The sequence below is a fragment of the Battus philenor genome, unplaced genomic scaffold (assembly GCF_028537555.1).
Source record: "Battus philenor isolate CCGP_79_NKW_IND1 unplaced genomic scaffold, ilBatPhil1.0.hap1 SCAF_15, whole genome shotgun sequence".
Lineage (NCBI taxonomy): Eukaryota > Metazoa > Arthropoda > Insecta > Lepidoptera > Papilionidae > Battus > Battus philenor.
In genome coordinates, this window is record NW_027181677.1 from 5,659,920 (window position 1) to 5,679,283 (window position 19,364).

Genomic DNA, 19,364 nt, shown 5'->3' on the forward strand with positions numbered 1-19,364 from the left:
CGCTTAGCCTAAAACTCCTTTTAAGATAGCAAAACAAGAGAACTCCCTGGGAAACCTCGGCGCGGGTCGCCATGTACTTTAATTTCACTGGATTGTGAGGCCACTAAGCTCTTAGATCGCTTCAACTGGCGGTCCATGGAGAAATATTTTACAGTGAACACATGTGTAGGTCGTGAAATGAATGAAGAGACCAATTTGAAAGAAACTAGAATCTGATTTAGCTACGCTGTAATTGAATGCTTCAACTTACAGCTACGAGTGTTTCAAACACGCTGTGATTGAAAAAAGCTCGATAGGGGTTTTATGTAACAATTTTTAGAATATCATTAATAAGGGTATAGGGAAATTAACTGTCTAGCTTTATTATTACTTGAAAATCCAACACACTCTAAGAGGATTTTACGAGTTGTGGTTTAATGAACTTCTTAAACTTATTACATGAAAAGACATTACATTGAAGTGTTAGGACAATTAACACTGTACAAAAACCACAAAAGAGTTACTAATTTTATTAACCCCGAAGAAAGGTGTAACAAGTTTGTCTTTATTTTTATTGGTAACATATGCACGCATATTTATGATATATTTGGGGCTTATTTATGATATATGGGGCATATTTATGATAGATTATAGCCCTAACCCTATGATCGCAAGTCCTCTATCGCTGCACTTTCATCTTTATACCGAAATAATATTTTCTTCAAGAAACTTTTCTCTAACTGTCATATTATAGACTAACGAACACGATATAGACATAAATATAATTCAACTATTTTTGTACCGTCTTTTATTAAATAATAAAACATTCACACTTTTTCACGAATAGTTTATTTCAAGTATGATTGTTTATTTATATTGTTAAAATTTATAGTTAGTTCAGAAAATCTGTGACAGAATGGCTACTTTTTCAAAATTATTATGTTGAATACAATATATTTTTAATTGAACATAATTTTTTTATCATTTTCCATAGCATATAAATATTTTCAATTATACATTTCATTTCTGTATCACCAAAACGTCACGTAATCTGTAAATATCACAATCATATTGATTCCTTACAACTTCATGAATACGTAGTATTGAATCAATTTAAAAAACAAATGATAAAATATTTTAAGTTAAATGTGTCTTATATTTTTTTTTGAAAAGATAACAGCAAACATTTTAAACAAACTCTATAAATACAGATTCTATGTACAGTGTATTGGTAGAATATAATCCCTAAAACCGGAATCTTTTTTTCATTATAAAGCACCTCTTTCTCATCCCGATTCCTCTTTGCATTCCTCCCTAATCCCTTTGGAATGGGCGGGCCATACGGTAGCTCGGTAAATACGCACACACTCACAACTGACATCTATTTATTCTGGTATATGTGTGGGAGTCAGCTACCGGTTTACGCGCGACCAATCAAAGAGTGTAGGTAACTTGTAATGCACGCAACTCTTATGTAGCAAGAACAATTCTTCAAAAGATCACGAAGCCATTTTTTGATATGTTAAAAAAAGGTTTTAACAAAATATCATGTGATAGAATTATAATTCTATTGAGTTACGACATTGTTAACGCCTGGTAACAATAGAAATTATTTTACCAAAAATGGTAACTCTGGTACAACTTGATGTAGAACAAACTGAACTCTATGTTTATTTAATACTTTAAAGTTTTTTATTTAAATAAAATAAATTAACGCAAAAATAAATGCACCGGAATCTGGGATTTTAAAACAAAGATTATTAATTTGCAACATGGAATTCGAATTTGTTATGTTTTTTAAAGCTCTAAATAATAGTAAAAAGCAATACTGCGAAAAAAAGAAAACACAAAAATGTAATCGGATTCAATCAAAAGTTGAACTCATCATTTTTACATAATTCAAAATTATATAGCGCCTCCTTCGACAATACAGTGTGGAACATAACTAGCATATGCACACGCATTAAAAAAATTAGGCTTCCGTGCACCAATCAGGACACGGAGGCGTGGCGCGTAACCCGGAGGCGACTGTTGAATCTCTTTTTAAAAAACGAATATTGTGTTTTTTTACTTTTTTAATTTACGATAAGCGTGAGAACGTGGGTGGGACTTTCTATTGCCCGCGGTTATTCTCTCGTGGGACGGCGGCAATGTATCAAATTGGTCCAGACTGTAATGGGCAGTTCTATGCAACACATCGCAGCGGTGTGGGCAAATTCATAAATGCGCAATTATGCGTAGTCACTTCTGTGACGGATGACTTGTTCTAATGGTAAGCGTAAAACAAGATTACACTTTAACGGTGTTTTAAAATTGCATTCATTTGTAACGGCTCGTTCAACGATTATTAATAAGGTTATGGGCAAAACTTATGTTTTAACATCGTGTATATACTGCTAGTCTTAACATTTTATCTTTAACAATAAACATTAATAATATTTGAATTAAAGATTCCGTAGCCACGTTTCCACATATAGACATGAATAATTATAAATATATTCAAAATATTATTTCGTGTCAGAACTTGTGAATATGAATATATACTATAAGAATTGTTTGATTGGTTATAGGTGTAAAAACTTTTGAAGGGGTGAATGTATAGGCCTTTTTCTGGTAATTAAGGTCCACATTGTCCGAAAATTGTCGGAAAATAATGTAGTAAAAAAAATTGTTTTCAAAATTCAGATTACTTCATGTTAAATTTTTATGTATCATCAGTCCCTACAGAGGTTATACTGCCAAAAGTAAGTGGCCAGTCGCATTCCAATAGAAAAAATAAATAATTATTAAAGTCATTGGAATAAGTGAAAAACCTTTTTGCTGACAAAGACTGCATTCGCACCTTGTATATTATAAATAAGCAAGTTTATCTAACAAAAACAAAAGCGGAAACAACTTAAATTTTAAACACTCGAAATTTTCGACCGCAAACATGTAACAGGTCTAAATAGATCTAACGCCTAAAGCAAATACGAAGAAAAAAATGATGCAGGTAAAGGCATCACCTGTGGCGCTTGGTCATAAACATTTGGGGATGCGCGGGCTATGGTCAAGCAAACAAGACGGTGCGAAATAGCCTCATCAAACATCTGACTCAATTGTAGTGTAAAACGGATGAATGGACGCGCTCTGAGGCCGGAGTTAATGAAATGCGCAAGCACAACACACCCATTAATTTTCTTCCGAATGACGTTCATATTGATCACTAGAAAGTCTACTAATCGAAGAGCCAATCGTAAAACTGCTAATGCTATACGTTAGTCTCAAAAGGTTCTAGAGATATATGTTTTTATAAATATCGTTGCTAAATCTACAGGATGATTAGTTATAGTTGTAAAAGCTTTAAATAAGCGAATGCATATTTTTCAATTCATGTATACAGTCAATTCAAAAATCGATATTTTCAAAGATATCAAAGTTTTAATATAAAAAGACTCGTTTATCAGAAAGAAAACTAAAAATACTTGCCTTTTCTTAAAAGTTTAGTTCTATTCACAAAAGTCTGTAGAAACTAGAAGATTTAGAATAACTAAAAAATTGTATTTAATTGTTTACATAATTTTAAAAAAAATATTGCAATTAATTGTACAGATGACATATAAATGAATACCTCATTTTAATAGCTTTTTAAATAATTTATATAAAAAGTCTCTAAAAGTTAGCATTACGTGTTTTAAAAAGTGTTTTTGTTTTGTGGTATCTGTATTTAAAATGTTTTCATAAATAACCCTTAAATGTTAGTTAATTTAGCATATTTTTAACGACTGCCACGTTTCTTTTTCCTTTCGCCTTTGATGATGCCGGTCGAAAGAAACTTTTATGCGCAAAAAGTTAAAAAAAGATTAAGACAAAACAATATAACATTATTTGGAACGCAGCATTCTTTAAATTGCGTATGGAAATACAATACAAAAGCGTACTTCCCTTAAAAGGTTATTCGCAGTAAAGTTTATCGTGGAATAATGTTATCAGGCGAAAGAAGTACCTGTCGGGAAATCTACAAAGGAAACCACGCACAAAGCAATCGTCCGTGCCCGACTCTTCAACAAACACAATTGCGATAATGTTTCATAACTAAAAAAAATAACAATAACATGGATTATCTAAACATTATACATTTTTAAAAACAGAATAATAAAGTTCTATTGTAACATTTTATTGCAGGCCAGTACTTTGTTCAAGTATAGCAATTAAAAAAGAAAATGAAGAAAATTAATTAGGTTAAATAAGTAACTCAAAGTATGTTTATAAACAAACTAAATTAATGAATGTTAATCAATATAAACTGACAATATCGAAATAAATAATACGTATAGTTTGAAGGTTTCGAACGAAACCTTTTTTTTTGTTTGTTTAAAAAGCCGGCACGATGTTTGTACAGTTCGTTAGAAGGGCCGCATGGCGCTCGGAGTTGGTGCTCTATTTGTTGATATTTAACACATCCCAAGAAAGGAATTCGTTTATCTAGGTGTCGTAGTCAACGTTACCAGATAAGCTTAGCCGAAACTCGACCAACCTTTGTCTTTTATCTCGTACAAACAAAAGTTTCCCGTCTTATTACCTTCGCTTGTGTGTCGTTTGGAACAAATTGTTTGTTAAGATATCGTTATATACTCGTACCGAATAAAGTACTTATTGACTCTTTGCTTGTTCTGATGTTTGTTACAATGTAACTTGCTTATAGTACAATGTACAAGCAAAGGATTATAGGAAATGTGAACATATAACGCTAAAACTCATATACAATACGTCTGTTACTTTAATATTTGTTTACTAACAGTCGAGTAACAAAAAGTAAGTCCATCAATCAATGTAACTAAAAAATCGCTATTCTAAATTTGTTATTTATGTTTTGTTTCTACTGATAAATATTTTTCTCGTTTAATTCACATTATAAAGATAAGAAAATTTTTGATTGTAGATACCACAAGAAACTAACTGGGTTTCTATCTTTGCTATCAAGTTAATATTGTATAAAAAAACTCACTAGTAATTTATAATAAATGTTAAATAATAGGGAGAAGACAGGGCTCTGTTTTGAGTGGCACTAGGAGTCGCGAGTATAGATATTCAAATTCGGCATTAGTTAGATTTTTTAGAAATAAGTGATATGCTTTATTACTTATAACTGCAAAAATTTATCTTCGAAAGATTTACCAGTAATAGACTATTGGACATATAAACGCTAGTCATAAATAAGTAAGAGTTGCCTTGTGACTGATAACAAAGGATCGTTTGATAATTTCATAAACTAAGTTTTTAAATTGTATTTTAAAAAGCGTGCGTCGGAGCTACATAAATTGATCCTTAATCTCCTTTCTTTCATAAAACATGAAGAGGCTCGGATTTATAGAATCCATACACGATTGAAATTCTTTTAATTATTAAAATTATTTTAAAGCGCTTAGCGTTTATCTACTACTTTTATAGTGCGAACAGTCCAGGATAGAAACAACCTACCGGCGTCGTTGTTTTCAGCTAGCTATAACATGAAATTAGGTCAAGTGTGAACAGGAATCTTCTAGACAAGAATATACCTTTGTAGACCTTATTATCTCTTAACATAAGGCGAGACAGAGGTCAAATTCTTTGTCTATAACCAATAAAAAATTCTAGATATTATTACGGCTACTAAACTTGAGAGTTCACTTCTCCAATTCTCTTAGATTGCCTAGATCAAACTTTAGAAACTTGGACTGCCACATGATACGCGTTTAGTTTAATATTCCTACGTATGAACACTCAGTTTATATACACGAATTATTTACCTCTTTTCATTATAATAAAGAATTAGGATTTTTTTAATCCATTAAGCCACAGGTGCTTAATAAATTGGGTTAATATGTGTACATTTTTCCAATTTCATCAAAATTATTTTTTAATTTACTACCACAATAGTAAAATAAGGAACAAAATATTATTTAATACCACATATCTTTGTAATTTTCATTGCAAGATAAATTAAGCTTCGTGAAATATTTAACAAAAACTATTGAGGCGCCCTAGAAAGTTCGACTTGCCGGCGTCTAAACAAAAGCTCATATGTCAATAAATAATCATTTTCTTTAACATTATTCCATCCTTTGCCTCGTAAACTTCGGACAATGTTTTAATATGCCATTGCCGTATGTGACAAAAGAGTTTTTATTTTAACATAAAGATCCGATCGGCAAAGTTGAAAGAAAGCGACAAACAGAGTTTACACCCCGCAGCGCCTCCTTGACATCTTTAAACGGTTGAACGAATATCATATTTGATTAATGCAATTTTTTTTCTTTATTTATGAATTACCGATCCGAAAATTTAAACGAACGTTATTTTTTTACTGCATTCTACAAAAATTATTGATTTTATTGTTGAACGATTAGCAAACGGATTTATTATTATTAATACACAAAAAAGATACATTTTGAAAGAGAATAAAATTTAAAAACTGGTGTTTTGTTCAAATAAAAAAATCCGGTTGGAGATTATAGGTCGAAAAATGTACAATTTTAAATTTGAATCTTGAATCTACCGAATACTTTACATGTATTTGTGTATTCTAGTTTAAATCGAAATAAAAATACACATATTTTCAAGTAATTTAACAATAAAAAAAACGAATTTAATTTTATGGATTAAAGATTGTAACGCGGATAATATATAATAAAAACATTCTCGAATCAATCGAATATTTTATTGGTATTTTTATACTTTAATTACATTTTAGTATTTAATCATATGTTAGTTAATATATTACGCTACTTCTTAGAAAGATTAACAACGTGCAACACTACTGGCTATATTTTAAAAACTTGCTGCCACTTCTAAAATTTTCTGCCGTGAATAATAGTAAGCAATTAAATTAAAAAAAAGCATTCAAACGGTAGGTTATAAACTTATCAAATTATTAAAATAAAAAACAAATTAACAGTATAATATTTATACACCTTGTATTAAAACTTAACAACATGCTTTCATTCAAGAGAAGAAAAATAAAAGTGAATCTCCTCGTCTGAATAAAATTTGCATTATTTGCGAGCCCAAGCCTCAATTGGAAACGAAGAACGCACGTGCTAATAAATGACTACCGTGTTACGTACCATAGCTGAAGAGCTAAACATTTTTAAATTTAATTTTACTTGAGATTTTTTTATGTATCTAAAGAAATTTAGAATGTTATAATGATTTTTGTTTTTCAATTTTAAAATTCAATTCTTGCCGACACTTAGGAATTATTAAACAAAATTTTTTATAAATTTAAATTAATGAAACGTACATAAAATATTATACATATTCTACAATATTGCATTTGTGTGCGATTGAATGGATATTATATTTAATGAAAAAAAGTACAACATAAGTGGAACTATAATTATAAAATGTTTGACTCTCGGACTATAAAATTCATTTTGCTGGTAATTACAGATGTAGATTCGTTTAAACCTTGAGGCTTTACAATGTTGTCTCAAGCTGGCCCTGCTTTGTATGTTCGAGGTTTTTGTTGCACAAATTTGTTAAACACACAACTATATTTAAGAACGTTGATTTTAACAAATTTATCTAATAAAAGTATGATCTGAGATTCTCTCTTCTTATATTGCAATTTCTCTTTTTGTGTTAAATCTTATATTACAATTGATTTTTACTTTCGCGCCTTTTAATCAAGGTACTTAACTTGAGTTGAGAAGTTATAATTTTTATAATAAATATAATTCATACTTTTTATACTTTAGAAAGTGACAAACTGGATGGAGCCATGATCTCTTATAAGAAAATATTCTGCACATCACCACATCTCTATCATCTTTAATCATCACCCCGAAAAATTCAGTTATGGGTCAAAATGTAATATCTAATAGACGCAGTGCGTCTTTGTATCGAAACAAATTTTATACGACCAATCTCTAGTTTCAATTCTTTTTTCATTACTTTCATAATAACTTAGCATTGGAAATTTAAATGGACAGTTTTATTATAATTAATAACAGGAATTTCCATTACCTTGAATATTAAAAACTTACAGTAGAACATTTAAAAGTTTCACGAGAAATCCATGAAATTAATTTTAAGTACTCCTTTACCAAGTTTATTTCTTTATTTTTTTGTTAAAAATACAAGTTTTATTCCTCATCTATAATTTTTTAGTTAATTATAAACACTTTAATCACTATTATTAACAATAAATGGTTACGTACTCACTCACGACTAAGACATGGAAATTGTTTTCAATTAATAAAATTGTTGTTTAATTATTTGAAATTGCGTCTTTTGTTTGTGATTTGAATACCTTGTATAAACATTTCGATTTTCGACGTTGATATTTTCAACTATCAATTTTTATTATTTTAAGAAACATTAAATTTTATAATTTATAATGTGAAAATAATATGTAATTTGTAAATATATGTTTTTTAATTTTTATTAATAATCATTTCCAACTTTCAATGCTAAGATCTTATGGTAATAATGAAAAGCCAAGGCTAATGTAATAATTCACGAAATCCATATCTTTTTATATTTAACAGTATAAATTGACATATTGGCCGCTTGTCAATGCTAAATATTTCCAATAATTATTAATATTTATTGAATGGATATTGTCCGTTTATTGTTAAATATACTATAAATCGTTATAAAATAGACTATTGAATTATGAACGGTGTATTGTAGCTGGGGGAACGGTTTTAACAAAAAATCTATTTCGGAATTACTTTTTGAATAAAATCTGTTTTTCCTTTTCTAGTGCCAAAAGTAGCCATTAATGCAACTTAAAAATAATGTTGAAGGTTATTAAAATACTGACAGATTTACAGAATTTAAAATAAATGTTTTTCAATAGAAATTTAAACATAAAAATTACGTAAAAGAGTTATATTTCGATTCCAATGATTTGTTGTATTATTCATTTTAATAAAATATTAAATATTTGTCACAAATAACTTCAATAAATATAATTAGAAAAAAAAACATTTATTACGTGAAAAGCGTGCAATAAAATGAAGAATTTGTAAAAATATAAACAAGGCAAATATAAGCAAATAGCAAATCCAATCGTTAGCTCTCTTAATCTTTATTCAGATCTCATAATCTGTTATACAAGATAAGGAAAACAGCATCGCCGTCTGCAATAGGGAACATAACACGATCCGTACAAATTAAGAAAGCTTCGATTGAATATGAAGTGTAAAGAGTTTGCAATACTCACTGTGTCGAGGGCGCTAACAACTGCCTTTATTACTGATTAATGTTTATTTTTACGTATAAATTAGTCGGCTGCGCGGCGTAGACTGTTCGAGTGCAGTAAAAAACAGTAATTTATTGGTGTCGACTTCTCGTGTTGGCGCGGGATTAACGAGTGTGTGGCGTGCGATGCGGTGGACAGAAAAAACTGGCTCGCCTGGTACGTAGCTCGAACAGCAGTGGCCTGAGGAAGAATAACCCCAGGAGTCGATGGGAGCTGCCACCGCTTCCGAACGCACCCCTCACCCCGCGCCCGGCCCCTGCCGCCCGATACAGATCACGCATTCTACAAATACCTTCAAGCACGGCGCTGTCGGCCGCCTGCCATCCTTTTCTCTCCCATGCTGGCAAGAAGACCAGCGTAGCGCAGGCCGAAGGGGGCCTAATGGACGTTTTACAGCAAACGACGCTTCCTAAGTTCACCAAGTAAAGGTCACACGGGCTAAGCGAGCCGGTCGTCGCGGCGTGAGCGTGGAACTCGACCGCGGCGAAGTAGCTGCGCGTGCGCAACACCGGCAGCGCCCACATCACCGACCGTTTTAATGTATGACGCGCGCATCGAAATCGATCTGTCTCGCTTACCCGCACCGTTCGCGACTACGTTTTCGCTCGCACGCGGCGACGTGGAAAAATGTATCTAGTTCTGTTGAGGCAACGCGGAGTGCAGTAGCAGTTAAGCGTTTTTTTTTTTCGTTTTAATAAATTTGTGGTCGTACGTTTCGCTTAGGCGCACGCCCGGGGCGTCGTCGAGCGAGACGGTTGATTGCCACTGAGTTACGCCTTCCGCGCGTTCTCGTTATTATGTAGGCTGCCCGCGTATTAGAGCCTCTGTGTATTGTACCGGCGATGTATAAAATATAATATTGTAGTAAATACGGAGCATGTTTACGCTGCGGTCAGTTATTTATGTTTGACCGTGGCTACCGCGCTACGCGTTGCCTTCTACGTCATACTTTTCTCATGAAATATTTGGCCAAAATTAAATTAAAATTTATGTTTAACTTATTGCATTTCTATTACACTGTGTGATATTTAGGTAATATATTTAAAAGAGTGTTTCTAGTTTTTATCGAACTCCACGCTTAATATAAAATAAGTCCTCTAAAAGATTTCTAAATGTCATCTGATATACTATTAAAAATAATATTATTTTTGGAAAAAATATTATTTTACAGAAACGAAAAACCTTATGTAAAATATTTTAATGTTTCATAGAAAGCAAAAAAGGCTTCATTGCGAGTAACATACAGAGTGTATATGAGTAAATGAAAAAGAAAATGGTAGAAAATAAAAGTGAACTCATAAAATAACGGGACGTTCGAAATACTTCTAATACACGCCGTAACATACTTCTTACGTTTATAAAGCAAAGCTGAATATGTTAAAAATGGAACGAAATACCATAAACGGCACAAACATCTAGAAACTAATCATAGTAATCTTGAGCTAACGGAACCTGACACGAGACGTCTGAAACATTATCTACAATTCTTTAGTCTGGTCGATGAATAAGCCATACAAATCTAAAATTCCATTCAAACCCGATACGCCTATTAAATACCAATCACAGAGACAACGCACAGAAAGGTGACAATGGTCAAAAACATCCAAACATATTAGGGAAATTATTGTTTACGAAATTAGACGGCTTTATGTCGAACTACGGGAAGCTTATTGAGACATTGTTCCACGTTATGGAGTAAAAAGTGTCACATAATATCACGACAGGGGCTCTGAACCAAGTGTTTGCTGACATTGTTGCAAACATTAAAGTTTATAGCCAAACAAAGGAAAAGTCATCCGATAGAAAATGCAGACCTTTGTCAACGGAACAAACGATTTCACAGACCACACTCGATACGGATATGCGTTAATTTTCTAATTATCGAGCCATTAGAAACTTACAGAAATTCAATTTTTAATTTCGGGACTGTGCAAAAAAATACCTTCTTAGAAATTACGCGTAAAAACGTGTCAAATGAAAACTTTTAACATATGGTGCCTATTTCTTCACTTTTTTGGTATTCGTAAATTACAATTTTCTAGTTATTTACTCACACAATATAATATTTACTTAAAAAAACTCTAATTAATTTCTAAAAAATTACCTTTTAATATAACTTTGTTTTCGTTAATTTAAATAAAATTTTACAACGTTAAAATCGAATAAAGGAAAATTTCAACGTGTTTGGAATATAAATTGGCGAACGGCATTTCAATTATTTTGAATTGAAATATATTACTTATCTGTGTCATCTGGACCGAAGGCCAAATCGAAGGCGAACCAGCAGAGTTTTTTATAACATGCGTTAAAAATTAAAAGATTTTAATCGATAATAATGAGATGTCGTTGTAGGTAATTAGTTAAAGATCGACACAAAATGATATCTCAATATCCACGAAACCTCAAAGAAGGTACGAATTTAAAAAAAGGGGTATAGAACCTCTTTAGAACGCTACCGGTACCATAAAAGTAAAATATATCTTAACGTGGATCAACCGAAGTCCTTATACAGCATCACGGACTATACATCTAAAAATAATGTTTTGGCTCATTATTAGTTTCACAATACGAGGCAATCGGTCCGTGCTTTGTCTTTTTAGACGGTGACGCAATTCATACCGAAACGGAACAATAAAAATTCAACAACTATCAGACGATTCTAAATTTTACTTATCAGAACTTTGGGTCGAATTTCTCATCGTGGTCACACGCATTGATCTTCGAAAGAACTGTTCGTTGACAACAGAGACATCGATGCTATTCTTTTTTTGAATATCGATTGTAAAAAGCATTCTCATGATGCTGTGAGAACTTTCAAGAGCGTCCAGTACGGACGGAGCTTAAATTCTTTAGCCTATTGAACGTATTCTTTGTGTCAGCGATTGTAACATGTAAGCTCCTCACCGATCGTGCTGGCTGACCGCAATTGTGCCCGGCTACGTAGATCGGTAGAAGCGAGATCAGATATCTGTCGACTGAACTCTGTGACAGTACAAATAGAGCCAATGCCACGGAGAAGATAATCGATTAACCGTTACGCTCTCGTAAAATTTGAAAGAAAATCATTTGAACCGGACAAGTCAGCAGCCGGCGGCGGTTTTCGCCTACACATAGTATTCATCATTAACTAAAAAACACACAACACCAGTTTGTATTTCGTTAGTCGATCGTAATCGTTTTATCGAAAACAAAAACAGTAAAGCTTTTCTAGAGAAGTCCGCCCGGTATTTAAATCAATGAAAAAAAATATGTATAAATGGAATCTCAATGCAAATAACTCTAATGATTAATGTAACTAATCTGCAATCTGCCACCGGATTCCATCTTGCATTTTTCGTACAGCCTTTACGAGTTCCCATTAAATTATAAAGTTTGCTCGCTCTGTCAATTATTTTTTTTAACTTGTTCCAATTCAATTGTTATTAAATTAATTTTGAATTAATCAAACTGCTATTAAAATCCTTACGAATTTTTAAAAACATATAAAAATTACAAAAAAGTATGCTTACCCATTTCTTTAAGCACCATATTCACCAAAAAAAAAATTAAAACGCGTTAAATAAAAGGAAAATGAAATAAAGTTTTATTAAAATCGGAGCGAACTTAAGAAATGCTCCGATACGACCGTTTGACAAGGAAATAGTGACAATATTAAAGCTGATTTTTTCGCCACAAATGTGTGACTTTACAGGACCGCACCGAATCAAACTGATACCAAAAAGACATCGACATTTGCCACTCGGCCGCCGAATAATTGCGCTTTACAAACGATCCGAATAATAAATAATTCAATTTTGCGGTCCACCGGTTATTCTACAGACTTTATCCATTCCGTGTGATGCAGGGGACAATAAAAATGCAAATGGCGGACAACTATGTTATAATTTACGGTTCTTTGATTTTAAAACAATCGAGCGACTCGTCGATAGCCGGGTCACCGTTTTATTGGGATTCCGCTTTTTGCTACTTAAATCATTATTAATAGATAGCACACCTTCAAAAGCGATTAGCTCGATAGCTGATTATGCGTGTATTCATTAATGTTCCGCCTCATTAGCGGTTTTAAGTGTGCCGCGCCTTCATTTGTAGATATTGTCATTTGATAAGTGTATAAAAAGAGGAAAAATCCACTGACATCGTTTACTTTTATCCTTTAGAACTGCACCTTCAGTAAACATTAATTTTAAACACAATTTAAAATGAGTAATAAACCTATGCTAACATACCTAATTTATCTACTACTTAATATTTGCTTTTGGCATACATTGCTTCAATAGTAAAACATTAAAGAGAAAAAGCATAATGCAGGAAGTTGTTAGAGAAGATAACTTTGTGATATTGATGTACAAATACATTCAATAAACATTGTCTTGTCGGAAACGAATAGAGAAAAACACATTCAGAATTAAACACTTACAGAATGCCACACCTTATATTTAGGCGAAGCAGAAATTAAAACTTATGTTATATTGTTTTTTAATAATTTAATTATAACCTTGTCGACTTAGCATGTTATAGTTTCAATGACTTTCGATTGCTAATACCGTTACTTCCTGCGTCTCTAGTCTGACCGTTCGCAATTAAAAAGTCTATTTCTCGTTCTAATGAGTAAATAACACTTTAATTTGAACTTAAATTTTATTTTTGTAATGATTTTAAGTACTTTATTTAGTTAATTATTGATATGCTCTAAGACATTTTGTTTCGAATACAGTTATTATCTTATCAGACAGATATGATTTGGTAATCTTGTAGTCATCTTAAGTATATACAGGACTAAACGTAGCGTACAAGCAAAGTCAATTAATGTAAAGTACGACCGTCATCAAGTACGATCGTCATCATACTCTATAGAAGAACATCGAAGTATGAAGCATTAAGTAATATTGGTATTATAGCATTTGCTCTTTGATGATTTTTACAATGAGCTAGTAAAAAATGTTACGCATACCATGAAAAACAAGACGCACCAAAAACTCCACTCTCGACAGGGTTTAAGATTAAAACTAGGCTCTCCACGATATGTATATCCTCTATCAAGAACTCCTGAATTATTTTAGTCACATCGCCAATTGTCTGTTGCCAACTGCTGGTTGTAAATAAAGGTGTAATCAAGTCTACAATGACTCTCCATCACTGCCCTCCTGGGAGAAGTAGGCAATAGGATCGTATAGAAAGGTCTAGTAATTGTTTCTGTCAAGGCATTTAAATAAGGATATGGCCTTTAAAGGACGAGAATAAAAATAATGAAACTATAATAGCTGTAGATCAAGCTGAGGTTCTGCACCCTCGAATCACATACACAGTATCCGCCTTCTTCTTGTTCTTTTCAGCCGATAGATGCCTTTTGCAAGGTATGGGTCTCGCTATGACCGGACTTGAACTGCCCGTATCCAACGACTTCTTGCGACACTAACTATGTCGTCGGCACACCTTGTGGGGGCTTACCCAGTATCCGCCTAAATAACCTAAAAGCTTGGCAGCCCCAAACGAAGAGAATTAAAAATGTTATAACTTGAGCCGTGACTTAACATTCAAATTTAGTGTCTATAAAAATATCAAAGATAAGCGCCTTCAAATAAATACTAACATTTGTACGTGATGAAAAAAAAACAAGGAGTGTACAAAGTATCTTTTATGAAAAAAAAACAAGGAGTGTACAAAGTATCTTTTAAAAATATAAAATGATGTAAGGAATACTTTTTTTAAATTAATGTTAGTGCACTTAAAGATATCGAAATAAAAATCATTATCATCGTTATTTTAGCCGCAGCCCAGCCATATCGAACATGTAGGTCTAGAACGTAAATATCTAACCGTATCCGTAGGAAGCTGCCTGCATTCAGCGTCTTCCAAGCTTTAACAAAAGCATCTGTCCACTTTAAAGAACAGGCAAGAGCAGGCTTATGCTACTTATGCTTGTCGCTCCGTAGTCTCTTTTCCAGAACCTTAAGGCCCCAGCGGATTTCTGTTCTAAGTGCCATGTGGCCTGCCTACTTCCACTTCAACTTATCAATCCGATGGGCTAAGTCAATTCTTTAGTCCACGAATATTTTCTTCACTGATCTCGTCGAGAAATCCCGTGCATAACTGTCTTGATGGCTCATGAAGCCCCTGTGAGTTTGCCAATGAGGCCAGAAATGAGAGATAACATTTCAATGTTTAAAAAATAACCTAATAAAAGTATTATAAAACCCGGATGCGAACTGATATTTATTATAATAAATTGATGAGTCGATACATCTATATTGCATATTTAATTAAAGATATAATTTGTGTAGGTGACTAAAGTAAATATTTTATTAATATATTTTTGTTTTATTAACGTTGATTTAAAAACGACTTCACGCTCATTTTATAGCATTTTTAATGTCGTTTCCTTCCTTATCAGTTGAAACACAGATGTTTCTATTTTGCACGTCAGTAACTTGCTGGTGTGCCAAAAAATCAATTTACATGCTATTTAATAAAGGTATTATGCAGATTTAATCGGTTTTATTCTTCGTATATCTATAAATCTATTGAGGCGAGACAAATAAGTCATAACATTGGAAGTCCCGGTAAGGACAAGGCCAGATTTTTTTTTCTTTGCTATCGATACAAGAATCGACATGTTACTAAGTAAAAAAAATGTATGTCTTGGACCGTCTTCGCAAACCCGTTTGCTGTTGCGTTCTCAAAGTCAATTTGATCTAATAATGGAGAATATAATAATTATGAATTCAATTTCATTATTTTTAATATATTTAAACTAACATTTAAACAATTCTTGTTAAATAAATAAAAATATTCAGAATAATACGATTCTAAAGACAGTAGCGAATATCATTATATTGGTTGCGAATGGAATTTGAGTTCAATACATATTTTATTTACACTTTTGTATTTTTAGTTCGTATTTTAATTAAAGCTGTCATAATTGCAACACGGTGAAGTTAAATCATCTTCATTATCGGTCCTATTTATGCCATCAATGTCTACCCTTACGCAAAATGCCGTTTCTATTTTGATTGTTTGTGTTTACCCTCCACCATGGAGAATTACAAGTCGAATGTCTTATATATTCGTAAATAAAAAATGTTGCAAATATCATAGAACCAAAAATTAATACTTAAAAACAATGACTGAAAATTTAATAATTAATGCAGGGAACTCTGAATTAAAGATACCATAAAAGTAGCCATGTGTAAATAAATCTTCAATTTCTATACAATTTTTGATGCTCACTGCATCTCATCTGTCCTTTTCAATTTCTTACAAAAGTAGCATTTGGTAAAACACTATGTTAACTCCGGTAAAAGTAATCTAATGGTGATTTTTCAGATTATGTTTAATAAAATAATAAGTTCTTGCTCACCTCTTAAAAAGTTGTCACGTGTAAACTCCTCTTTAAATTTCTTCATAATTGTTGACACCCACTACAATCGTCTGTCCCTTTCACTTCCATACTTGTTCCATTAATTCAGTTTCCTTGCGGAATCACATACTCGTATATTATATTATATTTATATTTATTATGTTTATCTCGTCAAAGCTTTAATTTAGTAGTAACGTGAAATAAACCTGGGAATTTTCCAGAAATTTCGTCGTGAAGTAACCGTTTTATACATCGTCTTGTAAGACTAGCCGTTTAGTTAAAATCAATGAATGGTAAAACAGTAAATAAAGAAATATTTATTTTTTCGAATAGGCATTGCTAAGCACCATGGAAAATTCAAGACATTAATATAATAAATGTTTATATTTAAAGAAAGTTTATATTTAGTAAATGTGTATAAACATATGTATATACACATTTACTACTGCGAAACTGTATTTAAAGTAGAAAATATTAATCATTAACATAATAATACCTTTCAAGTGTTATATCTTAGCGTAGTATCTTATGAAAATGTAAAAAGAATTATTTATTTAACAAACTATTATTAATATCACGTATAAATAAAAAAATGTTTATATCAATCTAAGTACTCAGAGATATTATTATAATTACATGGATAAATCTTTTGTCTCCTAAAATATGTTGACACTTTAGCAAGGTCGACACGAAACATTTCAAGCCACTATCTTTTATCTTCAGAACACATAATTCAAATGGATTTTCATATTCAACGTCAATAAATTTTGCTTTAACACATCTTTTTAACACCATTAGAAACAAATGTATGCTGTATTATATTACATTCGACATTTACCCGGTAATCATTGAATCATTATTGACACCTATAACAATTTATTTATAGTTAATTTTTAAGATTTCAACGGATTTTATTTAAAGTTAAACGACCATTAAATATATTAGTGGACAAATTTTTGTCACGTTCTTTCATCGTTAGTACGATTATTTCTTATGCTATAATCCAGTGTAGCCGAATCCTAACTATACAGAGTAATTTATTATAGGCCTAAAAATTTTAAAAGAGGTGAATGTATAGCCCATTTGTTGTCAATAGATACACAGTGCACCTCATCTAAAAATCAATAGTTTTAGAAATAATAACCAAATATAAACGATAAGAATTTATATACTTTAGAACGTATTAACAATATTAAAACTCATAATTCGTTAAACTGCAAAACTTACTATTAAGAAATTATGTGTTTAATCAATAGTTTTTGAAATAATAATCAAATATAAACGATAAGAATTTATATACTTTAGAACGTATTAACAATATTAAGACACTTAATTCGTTAAACTACAAATTTTACTATTAAGAAATTGTGTTTCTGCCATTTCTGTCTATAAAGGGTGATTATTTATAAGTGTTAAAGGTTAAAGGAGTGAATGTATAGATTTTTTACCGTCGAATAATGTACCGTACACTCTATCCTAAAATTAATAGTTACAGAAATATTAAATAACGTAATAATGAGTAAAAATGTTTTCAAAGTTCAGATTACTACATATTAAAATTAATTATTGTTTACTAAGCTGCAGACTTACTACTGCCAGAAGGTATAGCCTATCTATATGTATATTCTATCTATATTCCATTAGAAAAAATCAATATTTCAGAGTGATCACTTTTAACAGATTTATTGAAAAAAGCTATAAATTCATAACCAATATTTCAGTATAATGATTCAACATATATAATTTTAAGAAAATGAATATTATTTAGCTCGGAAAAATTTTGCACAAAAAAGTTAGAACAGAAACAAGAGTTTGTTTTATAATGCAATCGATGAAATGTAAAATAAATAAATTTAACACAAAATCCGATACCGGTGCGCGCAAATAAAACTGCAGGCGATCGGATGTAGGTATCTAATAAAATGATCCATAAATGCAAGTTACGATGCAAGGTGTGAACTAGTCGTAAAAACTAATTAATCTCTCAATCTTTAAAGCTGTTAGATAATAATTAGACCGATTCGTGCAAGTTTTTTTTTACTATTATTTGTGTCGATTAACATTTTATGAAATCAACTAATAAAGAGATTTATCTGACACGAAGAAGGATATGTGTATCTACATTTTTATCCTTACCTTTATAATATAAAAAAATCACCCAATTCGTATAAAATATTGTATACACAAGATACGTTTTATATTTCTTATTGACATCGGGATGAATCTATCACCTGTACAGATAATAAACACCTTAGACCTGAGAAGAACAGACGAAAAAAAATCAACGGGAGTGTTTTAAAAGACAGTCCTAAGGTGTGCTAGTCTCTATGAAGTCATTTACAACGAAGTAAATCTTGGCACACACATAAGTTTTATGAATGTATGACAATGACAAAGTCGAATGAATTTTCTTTTCATGTAGAACTACCTAAACTATTGGTGAAAATTATTTTAATTATTTGCACATTGAAACTACGAACTTACAAAAAACGCGTCTAGATTTACCTCATTTTTATGCTAAACTAGATTTCTTACATCATCCATGTCAACCGCAAGACGTCCACTGCTGGACATAGATCTTCCCCACAGATATAAGGGAAGCCTGGAAATTTGAAAACAGGAAATTTTCCCAAAAGGACCGATTGGAAGGGTCCTGCATCCAGGACCTTTCGACTTCTTTAACGAGATTCACCATCCACCTTGTTGGCGAAGGTCCTACGCTGCGTTTCCCAGTCCGTGGACTCCACTCCAGAGCCTTAAGGCTCCAGCGGTCATTTGTTGCTTTATTTAAATTATTAT

At 31.7% G+C, this 19,364-nt stretch overlaps 1 protein-coding gene across 3 annotated transcripts in view; it reads right to left on the reverse strand.

Moving 5' to 3' along the window:
• Nucleotides 1-13,020, reverse strand: part of drm (drumstick) — a 34,568-nt gene extending 21,548 nt beyond the window's left edge. Inside the window, exon 1 of one of the 3 annotated variants that reach the window (XM_068761631.1) lies at nt 12,718-13,020. The gene's annotated coding sequence lies outside the window, so the exon portion shown is untranslated. Of the gene's footprint in view, nt 1-9,169; nt 9,397-9,500; nt 9,676-12,717 lie in introns of those variants that run through there. The other 2 variants (XM_068761634.1, XM_068761630.1) reach the window with 2 other exon arrangements.
• Nucleotides 13,021-19,364: the final 6,344 nt, after the last annotated feature.